Raw genomic sequence first — 10,824 nt, forward strand, 5'->3', positions numbered from 1 at the left:
CGGGAGAGCTTTGTAGGAACATGTGTCCTCCTTTCAAAGCTTTTGTCTCCCTTCTCTGTCAGCTTAACTGCTTAGGCTTTTGCTCTGCTCATAAGACAATCCATCCCCACTTTTCCAAATTTGTCATTAATAACCAGCCCAGCCCTCAGCAGTGGAATCCAGATGACTATATTTGCTAAAATGGAGTATGAGTAAGAAATTGGGTCCACATTAGTCCCTCCTTGCCTCCTTTTATTTTGCTCACTTAATTTAACATGAAGCAGCTGGGTAAACACTCAGCCAAAGTACAATAAACCGAAGTACCTGTCATCTAGTTTACATAGCGTAATGCCCTCCGGAGTGGGTCCGTAAGGCCAAGATGATTTAACATCTTCATCAAGGGTCTGGTGAAGAATTAAGAGCACGCCCATTAATCTGCCCAGGCATCAACCAGCTTTTTTTTCAGTTCAAAGCCTGACCTCACACCCCAGAGTCTGTGGTCATCAACAGGTCATTGGGGACCCCAGGAGAAGCCCCGGTCCCTGTGTCTTACCACAACATGCTCCACATCCCTCACTGTTTCTAACCATGCCTTGAGTCTGTCTGCATTCCTCCACGGGCATAATTCTGAATTCAGTCTCCAATTTCATCTGCATTCAGTCACCCTACATTTCCAGCTTGCTCCTCCGTCTTCCACAGCAGTCCACTGAACCAGTCATCTCCCAGTCCTGTCCCGCCTCTCAGGAGGAAGACTTAACCAACCTCGGAGTCAAGCCAGATCTGTACGGGTGAACGCCAGGCCCCTCCAGGTGAACGCCAGGCCCCTCCAGGTGAATGCCAGGCCAGATGACAGGCTCAACCCAATATCCAGCCCACCCGTTCCTTGGCACTGGATGGAGATGACAACCATCTGATTTAATTTATCTATTTTGACCCAGTCTATGATGTCTTATTTGGACCTATGATGCCAACTATCATCTTAAAAAAAGATGATATAGATATGCCCTTGATTCAGCTAGACCTTTCAATCTCATTTTCTCCCAGATTCACAGATATGGTATTGTACGATCTCAAGAGTATATGTCATTATTAGTGGATTAGAAATTTCTCTCCTTAAAGAAATACTTAATAAAATAAACTTCCCCTCTTTATTTCATGAGTGGCCTTTAATTTGGTAACTTCAACAAAGCTGAACTCCTTCTGAAAAGCAAAAATTGGGGGAAAAAAAAAAAAGAGTCCTTTGTTTTTCCCAGTGCTCTGTAATGAGCTGCCCTCTGTGCTAGGGACAAAGATTTCATTAACTGTTCCTCTCTGGCTTTCCTAATACACGAGGCTTATGTCTCTCATATTTAGAAAAAAAATAATAAGAACTTTCTCTGGTTCCTTCTACCTTACAGGCTAATACCAACATTTCAGAAGCCAATGTCTGATAAATCATGGGGAATGGTATGACCAACATGAGTTTGATTAGAAGACTAGAGAAGACTAACAAAAGGTGATGTAAAATGTTAGGTTTCAATCAGGATAACTAAATCTAGGAAAGAAATACTATGAGCACAGAATAGGCAAATGGAAAAAATCTTTCCTGATTGTAATAAGCCCAAATTCTATTTAATTCTGCCTTGTATGTGCCAGGCATTTTCTAGACACTGGAAGATAGATAAGACTCAGTTTGTGCACAAGCAAGAGAGAAGGTAAAATGCATAAAAAGTATGTTACCATAGTACTAACCATTGCTTTATTTAGCGCTAGGGACTCAGAAAACTATTTAGCAAGGCACTCAAGCTTGAGTAGGAGTTTGTGACATGAACGTGATCAGGAAAGACAATCCAAAGAGCAAGAAGCATGCTGTGGCCAACCTGATGGATTGTATGCTGAGAAGTGGTAGGAGATGGGATCAGAATGAAAAGAGCAAGTGAGGTCAGGAAGGAGAGACTGTACTCAGAATATGAATCTGATTCGTACACCCTATATCCAGCCATGCCACACTCCTGACAATCTCCTTAATGTACCTGGCTTTTCCATGCATTTGGGTCTTTCCTCTGCTTGAAGTGGGCTCAGCTTGTTCATCTTGACAGCATTTTAATCTTCCCTCCAGACTGAGGTGGGAGGCCCCATGAAAAAGACCAGCAGGACCCCCAGGCAGGGCCACTACTTTCCTGCCAGCATCATCCAGTTCCCTGGCCCGGTGGCATTATCTCACTTTTTGCCTCTTAAACGGCTTGTTTCTAGGAAAGTAGAACTTCTCCCTAAGATTCTATTGGTTTCCTGAGCTAACTCCTGATTGGTCCATTTGTAGTAATTTATTTGCATGGAGCTCACTCCTGGTTGGTCCATTTCTATCACTGCTGATTGGTCCATTTCTACAAAGCTCATTCCTAATTAGCCAACTTTGTTACACCTTATTTGCATCTGATGTTGCAAAGTCCAGACTGGCAGTCTATAAAAGCCTGTGTAAACCTACAGACGGGGTCCAGAGCTTGGAATGCTAACTCTTCTGGGCCTGCTGGTGTAATACACCTGAGCTCTCCAACCCTCCAAGTGCTGTTTGGTCTCTCACCCAGATCCAGGTTGCTGTCACAATTGAACTGTAACACTGAGCTGTAATACACTTTGCTGCAACAAGACGTCACTCTAGCCTCTCCTTGATGAGGGTGCCATGGAAGACTGTCCCTCCACAACAGTCTGGCAGGAAAAAAGAGATTCAGATATGCAGTTCAGGAGCAACTGATAAAACTATTACAAGCTAAAAGATAGCCAAATTTGAAATCTAATTATATTCCAGCAAACACTGAAGAATCAATTTAAAAGCTTTCAGAATTTATTAGAGTTTCATAAGTAGTAATAAGCAAAGTAAAAATGTGAAAAAAATCAGAATTCCTATATGCCAGCAGTAATCATTTAAAAGATAGAATGGAATTAAAATTATATTTATGGAAGTAAGCAAAAAATATCAGCTACCTACAAAAATGACCTAAAAAGGTATGCAAGGGCTAAAAAGGAAACTATAAAATCAGAGACAGATAAAACATTTGAGTAAATAATATTCCTGGATGGGAAGACAGAATTTTTCCAATACGTTAACATTTCATAAAAATAAGGAATAAGATGAACACAATCTAAGTCAAAGTTTCACACAGATATTTTGAATATCTGCCAAAATTATTTAAGATGTTCTAGAAACAAACAGAAAAGAAATAGTTACATTTGAAGGAAAAGTAATGAAGTATTCACTTGCCCTAACAAATACTAAAATGTCTTATAAAGCTGTGGTCATTCAATAACCATGGCAGTGGCCAAACAACCAAGAAGCCAGGAAAACTAAACTGATAGCCTCAAAATAAGTAAACAGTTAATAACTGTTAAAAGGGGCACAACAGGGCAATGCAGAAGGGTTTTATTACTCAATACAAGATGCAGCAAAAATACTGCACTATTTGAAAAACAAATGAAATCTTAGTATATACATCAAAATGAATTTCAAGTATATTGAAGAGTTACATGTAAAAACTATTAGAAGAGAACATAGATAAATACCTTAAAGCTCTCTGAATGGGAAAGATATCTTCTTAACAAAAAAGCAGTAAGAGAAAAGCCAGGGTGAGGGTATAGCTCAGCGGTAGAGCACATGCTTCACATGCATGAGGTCCTGGGTTCAATCCCCAGCACCTCCACTAAAATAAATAAATAAGTAAACCTAACTGCATCTCCCCTCAAAAAAAAATTAAAAATTAGAAGAAAAGACAGACAAAATACTCATGAATGTAACTATATAAAAAGGTAAGTTTGCATACACTAAAAATAAAATAAAAACACAAGTGACAAATGGGAGAAATGTTTATAAAAAAATTGAATAAGGAGGCTAATGACACAAAAATATAAATAGTTCTTAAAAATCAATAAGAAAATATTAAAGATATAAATGGTAAGTAAAAACAAAGATAAACCAGTGAGATAAAAATAAAATTCACAAAAGAAATACAAGATTAATAATGAGTTTTTAAATGTTTCAATCTCACTAATAATAATAAAAAAATGTCATTTTAGCCTATGAAATTGATGAATTTTTTAAGATAGTGTTTAATATAGACAGCATTAGTTAAGACAGACGTGTTAACTCACAACTGCTGGGAAATGTGAAAGGATATAACCTTTGTAGAAACCAATTTCAATACGCATAAGGACATTAGGGAAAACATACTAAAATTCTAGTTTTAATGTGGTGCAAAAAAGGCATTTTGGCTTTTAGCCTCTAAACAATAACCACAAAACTGCATGAAAAATATGTAACAGGACCACAACCTCCATTTTCCATGAAACTAGGGAACATACTTAAATGTGAGCATAACACATAAAATCAAAAAGCAGATGGAAAAATAATAAGTGATGAGCAGAGTTTAAGGAAGTAAAATCTAAGTGGATGGAGAACTTCTATGGAGAGCAAAGGCCCAGATTTCTGGTGCTTTTTTGCTCTATTAGTTTCAGTGTGACAATTCAGTCTTCCAGTTTGTTTCATGGTCACAAGATAACTACTCAAGCACCAGCCATTACATCTGTGTTCCAGACAAAAAGGAAAGGAGAAAAGTAAAAATTCACCTATAGGTCAGTTCCCTTTAAGGAGCTTTTCTCTTTAAACAACTTCCACATTCAAATCAATCATCCAGCCTGCTTATAATGGAGCAGAGTTTAGCTAGAAACACCATTCCTTATTGCATAGGGGCCTGCTGCTAAGCAAGAAAAAAAGAATACATTTAGGCTAGACAACTTGCCTCAGAAGTAAAAATGACTAAACCATAAAAATGAAGAATCAAAAGACAGCAATGCATGCACGTTATTTAGAAATACGGAAGCAAAGAGCAGCGGAAACAATCATAAAATTTGAAAGGTTTTGTCCTTGGAGGGAGAAACAACAGAAAAAAGGAGGGAACTAGAGCACTGATATTTTCTTTTTATTACAACCCTTTTAGCACTATTTGCCTTTTTATAATGTGGACATGAACTTGTTTATTAAAATAACATACAAGTTAAAAATTCAGCGTCAAAGAGATCATGGCAAATGCAAAGCTGCTCAGCCTCATTAGTAACCAAATTAAAAGGCAAGTTAAAAGAACAGTGAGCTATCACTTTCACACATCAGTTTATAAAATATTAAAATAGTAACAGTAGCAAGCATTGGCTCAGGTGCACAGAAACAGGTCCTCTAATACTGCTGATGGGAGTGTAAATTGGTACAATACTTTCAGAGATAAGTTTCACAGTTTCTATCAAAATTTAAAATATGCATATCCTTCAACCCAGCAATTTCACTTCTAGGTACCTACCTTAGAAAAATACTTGTTATAGGTTCAAAATGCTTCAGACAAGGAGGCTTAATCTAGTAATACAACTTTATTCTTAAAATATCTTATATTTATGAACATTTACAAACTTAATAACATCAGAGAAGCAGTCTCCTTTAAAAAAAAAAAAAAAAAAAAGAGCCCCTAGTAGTGAAGAATTTGTAGACTCCAAAACCACGGCTGGATGCAGTTTTGTGTGTCTGTGATTGCTGTTTCTGGGGAATCTTTTTCCACCTGGAATGGTAAGTTTGTCTTAAGGAGGTCATGGGCGTTATTCACTGAAACAATCTAAGGTGGTAATGAAAACAACCTATTTTTCACTTTACCTACTTTTGAAATGTTTGTTTTAGTTGGGTGAGTAGCCAGTTTTGTTAAGGGTGCGATTACAGACGTAAATTATCCTTTGATAGCACGACTTAAAAAAAACACACACACAAATGTAAACAAAATCAAACATTAAAAAAAAATTCAACTCCACTATGCAGTTATTTTAAAAACAAGATGTATTCAGTCAAATGCAAGAGCAGCTAACCCTTTATTTAACTGAATTTCTCCTCTTTTCCCAGCCCAGTTGGTGCTTGAGTCCAGAAACTGCAGTTGTTTACATCTGGACAAGCTGTGGTGTGGACAAGTACATTCGGGTCCTGATTCGCAGCCTGCATTTCAGGAACGCCAGACTGCTCTTATATCATCACAGTGTTGTTGCTTTGCTCCATGACAATTTGCTAAATTCAGGTACATTCAACGGCAGACATAGAAGATGCCCTAAATTCTCTAAAGATAGAGAGGACTGCCATTGTTAGAGTGAAAACCAGCAACCTCGGCCAGTGGTAGGTGGTTAAAATGAGAAATCTTTTCCCGTCCATCCAGCACAAGGCTCCCCGGTAGGCGGGAAAGAACTGCATTACCTACGCAAAGTGCAAGAGCAGGGTAAATTTCAGGAGGTCAGAGTATAATTGCATGGTCAGGAATTTCCCTCCCCCGAGCCCTGGGGGAATAAAACGCCCCACTCATATTATGTCACATCAAATATTTGAAATATCTTGGACAGAATCCAGGAGCCAGTGTGGGATCCTCTTTATTCTCGCCTTCAGAGCTAGTAAGGAAATTTCCTGAGATGAGTTTGATGTGTGTGGAATTCTAGAGCAAGGTTATCTGCAGCGTTTGCACATCAGCCTGGAGTTTAAGTGTTTGCTACCTATGCAGAGTTTGCAGATGAGAGAAAAGTAACTGCTCCCTTTTTTTTTTTAATAAAATGCTCATGCATTGCCAATTGCCCCCAAAACATCACAAGAGGAAAAAAAAAATAACAACCACCCCATTTACATTGTCCTTGGCAAAAAGTTCAAGTGCTCCAAATTAATTTTGCAAATAATTGCACCTTCTAAACGGCTTCTCTATAAACTAAGAGGCAGAATTTCCAACATACAGCAAAGGAAACTCCTAGGTGAGCAATAAAGAGAGCTTGTGGATGCCTTCCTGATAATAGCGTGGCGCAGCTTCACTGCTGGGTCAGTGTATTCCATGAGAGGTTTGTAATGAGGAAGAGCAAATCTGACTCCATAGGGAATCTGTTTCTTTTACTTTAAACTTTGTATTCTGTTGCTTTTGCTACAAGTTAAGAATGTTGCCTATAGCTGGAAATACACAGGGGAGCCCAGGCTCAGGGTTCTGACCTTTAAACGCATAATACTTCTCCATTCAAATACAGATAAAACGTTGCAGAACAGAAAGTAACCTTTGTCTTGATGGAGGTTTACAGGCACATTCCAGGACCAAGAAGTTTGCAGCAACCAACCCCCACCCCCCATCGCCTTGTAGTACAAAGAAGCTGAATTCTGACTCAGGAAAGATAGTTCTTTGGGACAGTTTCTCACATCCACATTTTTACTCTTCTCAGAGAAGTAACATTTATGCGTCACTTTTTCTTTTTTTAATGTGTGTGGTCTTGTTTTATGTATTTAATCACTACAACAAGCAACTATGAGGTACGGGTGAAGGAGGAGAAACTGAGTCCCAGAGTCAGACGGTCTGCAGGAGGCAGAGACAGGATACAAAACCCAGATTTTAGGGACGCAACTGGAATCTCACTTACCTGGGTCAGGTCTCCAGTGTTCAGGGTGCCCGGGGTGAGCAGAGCGCCTTCCACGTTTACATCTGGTCAGGAGCACTCGCGAGAAGCTGCCACTGAGATGGGGGTGAGAGGCTGGAAATCCCGGAAATGCTTCCTCCTTCCTTCCGGAGGCCCCAGGAAAAGGATGCGCAACACCCACCCCCTGGCTGTGCCCCGCCCCTTCCCACTGCTGCGAAGTCCTTCCAGCACTGAGCCAGCTGTTTTCCCACAGCCTTTAACGCAGGTTCAGCTTAACTCCCTGTCCATCCAGCCTTCCTCCTGCCACCATTTCAGATTCAGCTCTTCCTCAACTCTCCCAGAACTTGTTGTGCATGTGGCTTTTGCACCTGTGGCCACCCTCTGCCCACTCTCGTGGGCAGCCGTGGGTGTGTCTGCACCCCCTACTCACCCCTCTAAGTGTTATACTTTTAAGGGAGGGACCAAATCCTTCCAGCTTTTCCGACTGGTATGTTTCGCAGGCCCAAGCAAGATGATTTGCATATGTTGGGTGTTCCTTAATACATGCTGGAGTTCAGTGAATTGAACTGCATTCATCTGGTAGAAGGAAATTTCGATAATAACACAGTTTGATACGTTTTATACTACTTATAACACTAACTACGTACATGCTCTGAAAACTATTTTTGCTTGTGTCATATATCATTGAATCCTCACAGCTACTTTGTATCATAAATAGTAAAACTGCATCCTTTTGCTGTATAGATAAACGCACCAGGAGTCAGAGTTTAAGCCCCTGGCCACTGAGGGACTGAGTGAGAAAGGCCAGATGCAAATCCAGGTCTCCCAATCCTTAAACTAAGGCTCTTTCTTCCTAGCTGTTCTTTATCATATACTTTATCTTTGGACTTCATTCATTCTGCCCTCTTCCACCCTCCCTCAGTGCAGGGCCTCCCCTGGACGCACTCAGGTGAAGGGTGCAGGTTCTCTCCCTCTGCCTCACCTCTGTGTGCTGCCATGCACTTTTCCAGGAGCACCAGCATCTCACTCAACCACTCACTCAGGATCCAGTCCATCCTGCTGATGTTATTCATTCTGGGAAGAAAAAAGGATCGTATACATAAAAAACAAAATATATTGTGGGTAACATCTTTTCTCTCCTTCCTATCAGTCTCAGGATAGAAAGACTGCCTTGTTCCTCCTAAATGTGCCTTTCTGGGGGTTCCTGGATTTGACCATCTCCCCAGTTCTGCTGGAATACATGTGTTACCCTTTCTTCTAAAAATCCTATCTCCCTCCATCTCTCTGTCTCTCTCAGGCTGGGAAGTGACTAAGTGAAACGTGCCTCCTGTGTACAGTGCTGGGGTCAGCAGAGGGGCAGTGCCCTGTTCATTCTGCCCAGCCGGGGTCCACACAGCCTGCTCCCAGCCAGGACACCTGAGCACCAGCGGCAGCAGCAGGAGCCGCAGGTGCTGCCAACACAGCTGTCGTTTTGGCGGGAGCTACCTCATGTACACTGGCTCTTTTTTCAAATACAAAACTTGTCCTTGATGTAATTACAATGATTGTGCTGTGTAGTGTGGCAGATCATCCCCTATCCCCTACCTGCTGCCGCCTCCACCACCCCATCTGCTGCTCCAGCCTTCCCCCAGAGACCCCCAGGGGGCATATATGTGGCCTGTCTACCCCCTCGCAGAGCACAGGAAAACACCTTCCACTGGACTGGTGGTCGACCTGGCGGCTTCTCCATCAGACCTCAAATTCTGCTTGGGCTCCAGAAATTCTCCGTTTATCTGGAACACTTTCCGCAAAGACTCAGGATGGGACATCAGGCTGGGAAAGAGCGTCCAGAGTCTCTCTTGGATCTGATGCCTCCGTGAGAGTCATATTAGATCCTGCAGGTCCACAGTGATGAACTGTGAGACAGCGTGCGCTGCAGAACCAAAGAATGATTCGGCCCTGACCCTGGCACCAATCACAGTGTGAATGTGAGCAAGCGACTGCCTCCCTGGGCCTCAGTTTTCCCGTCTGTGAAATGAGAGATTCGGAATAACCGACCTCCTCAGATCTCAGGCAGCCCCAACCTGAGGTTTAAAGTCATACATTTTTCTGCTGCCCAGTTGCCTGCGTGTTCAGTGGGAATATTACCATCTCCCTACTATATTCCCTAGGATGTTGGTAAGGATGAGCTATGACACACATAAAAGCCATTGCGGGCGGGGGCGGGGGCAGAGGCGGAGGCGAGGGCGGGGGCCGGGAGGTGCATCTGAGAGCTAGAAAAGGTCTTTTCATTAGTCCCTGCAGCCAGAGTAGCGTTGCCTCGGGTAAAAGCTCTAGGCTGCTTTTAGAGAACAAATCGGGCCTCTTTGAGATCCTTATCCCTTCTTTATCTGAATCATTTCCTACCCATCATGGGGATTCCTTGCTGAGAAGCAAGCTGTATTCGGGCAAAAAAAAAAAAAAATCACAGTAAGATACAATTAAGGGGTCTCCAACACTACCTAGACCTCTCAATGCTTTACAGAAGTATCTCTCTTTCGTAATATTCGGCCTCAGCTTACATACCTCCAATGGTGGGCAACTCACTCCTTGACAAGGTAGCCCATCCAACAATTGGGTAACTCAGATCATTAGTAAGTAAGTCTTCCTTCAATTGCACTAAAATCTACCATCTCAAAATCCGTAAGCAATAGTAATAATTGTGCTCTTCGTAGCTGCACAGACAGCTTAATCCTGCTTCTGACCCACATCACTTACCATATGTTGTCCTTCCTGCCCCTGGTCTGTCAGCCCCCAAAGGCTGTTGGGCTCATCCCTGTATCTGGGGGCCATCCTCCACACATCTTCCTCTTGCTTGGCCACATCTCTTATAAAATGAATCAAAGACTAGTTTGGGTCTGACTCGCATGGGACATTATGTTACCTCCCACACTCTCAACACCATTAAGAGAAGTAATTTCAGGGCAAGTGTAGGGGAGACATATTCGGAAATAACCCTTTACAGTGTTTACCAATTAATAGAGGAATTTTATTTGTTACCTCACTTAATCCTCACCTCTGCCCTGAGATAAGTATTATTAACACCGTTAATCGATTTTTAGAAGAATCAGGGAGGTGAGGTGTCCTCTTTACAGGGACCCCACCCGTAAGTGTCGAACTCTGTTCAAAGGCTTCCCAAGTATTCCTGAACCTTCCTGGATGCTTCCTCCAGGCCCAGCCCTGACCTATATCCCTTCAGCTTCATCCCAACACGCTTCTGTTGTAGCGTGAAGGGTGCATGAGCCCACGGGACCTGGGTTCTCCAGATTCCAGACTGCTGTCCGTTTGCCTCTTGCCTTTACCTTCTAGACCATCAGCTCCTGGGACTCGTGTGTCTGGCGTCTCCCTCTTAACAATGTCTTGTTTCCACCCCGGGTGCTGCCTTACCCTAGGCAG

At 42.1% G+C, this 10,824-nt stretch overlaps 1 non-coding gene across 1 annotated transcript; it reads left to right on the top strand.

Annotated features, from left to right (window-relative positions):
* Nucleotides 1–3,581: 3,581 nt before the first annotated feature.
* Nucleotides 3,582–3,653, top strand: TRNAV-CAC (transfer RNA valine (anticodon CAC)). The gene has a single exon. It is a non-coding gene; the product is annotated as a tRNA-Val (tRNA).
* The last annotated feature ends 7,171 nt before the right edge of the window (nt 3,654–10,824 follow it).

Source organism: Vicugna pacos, chromosome 27 (assembly GCF_048564905.1).
Source record: "Vicugna pacos chromosome 27, VicPac4, whole genome shotgun sequence".
Classification (NCBI taxonomy): domain Eukaryota; kingdom Metazoa; phylum Chordata; class Mammalia; order Artiodactyla; family Camelidae; genus Vicugna; species Vicugna pacos.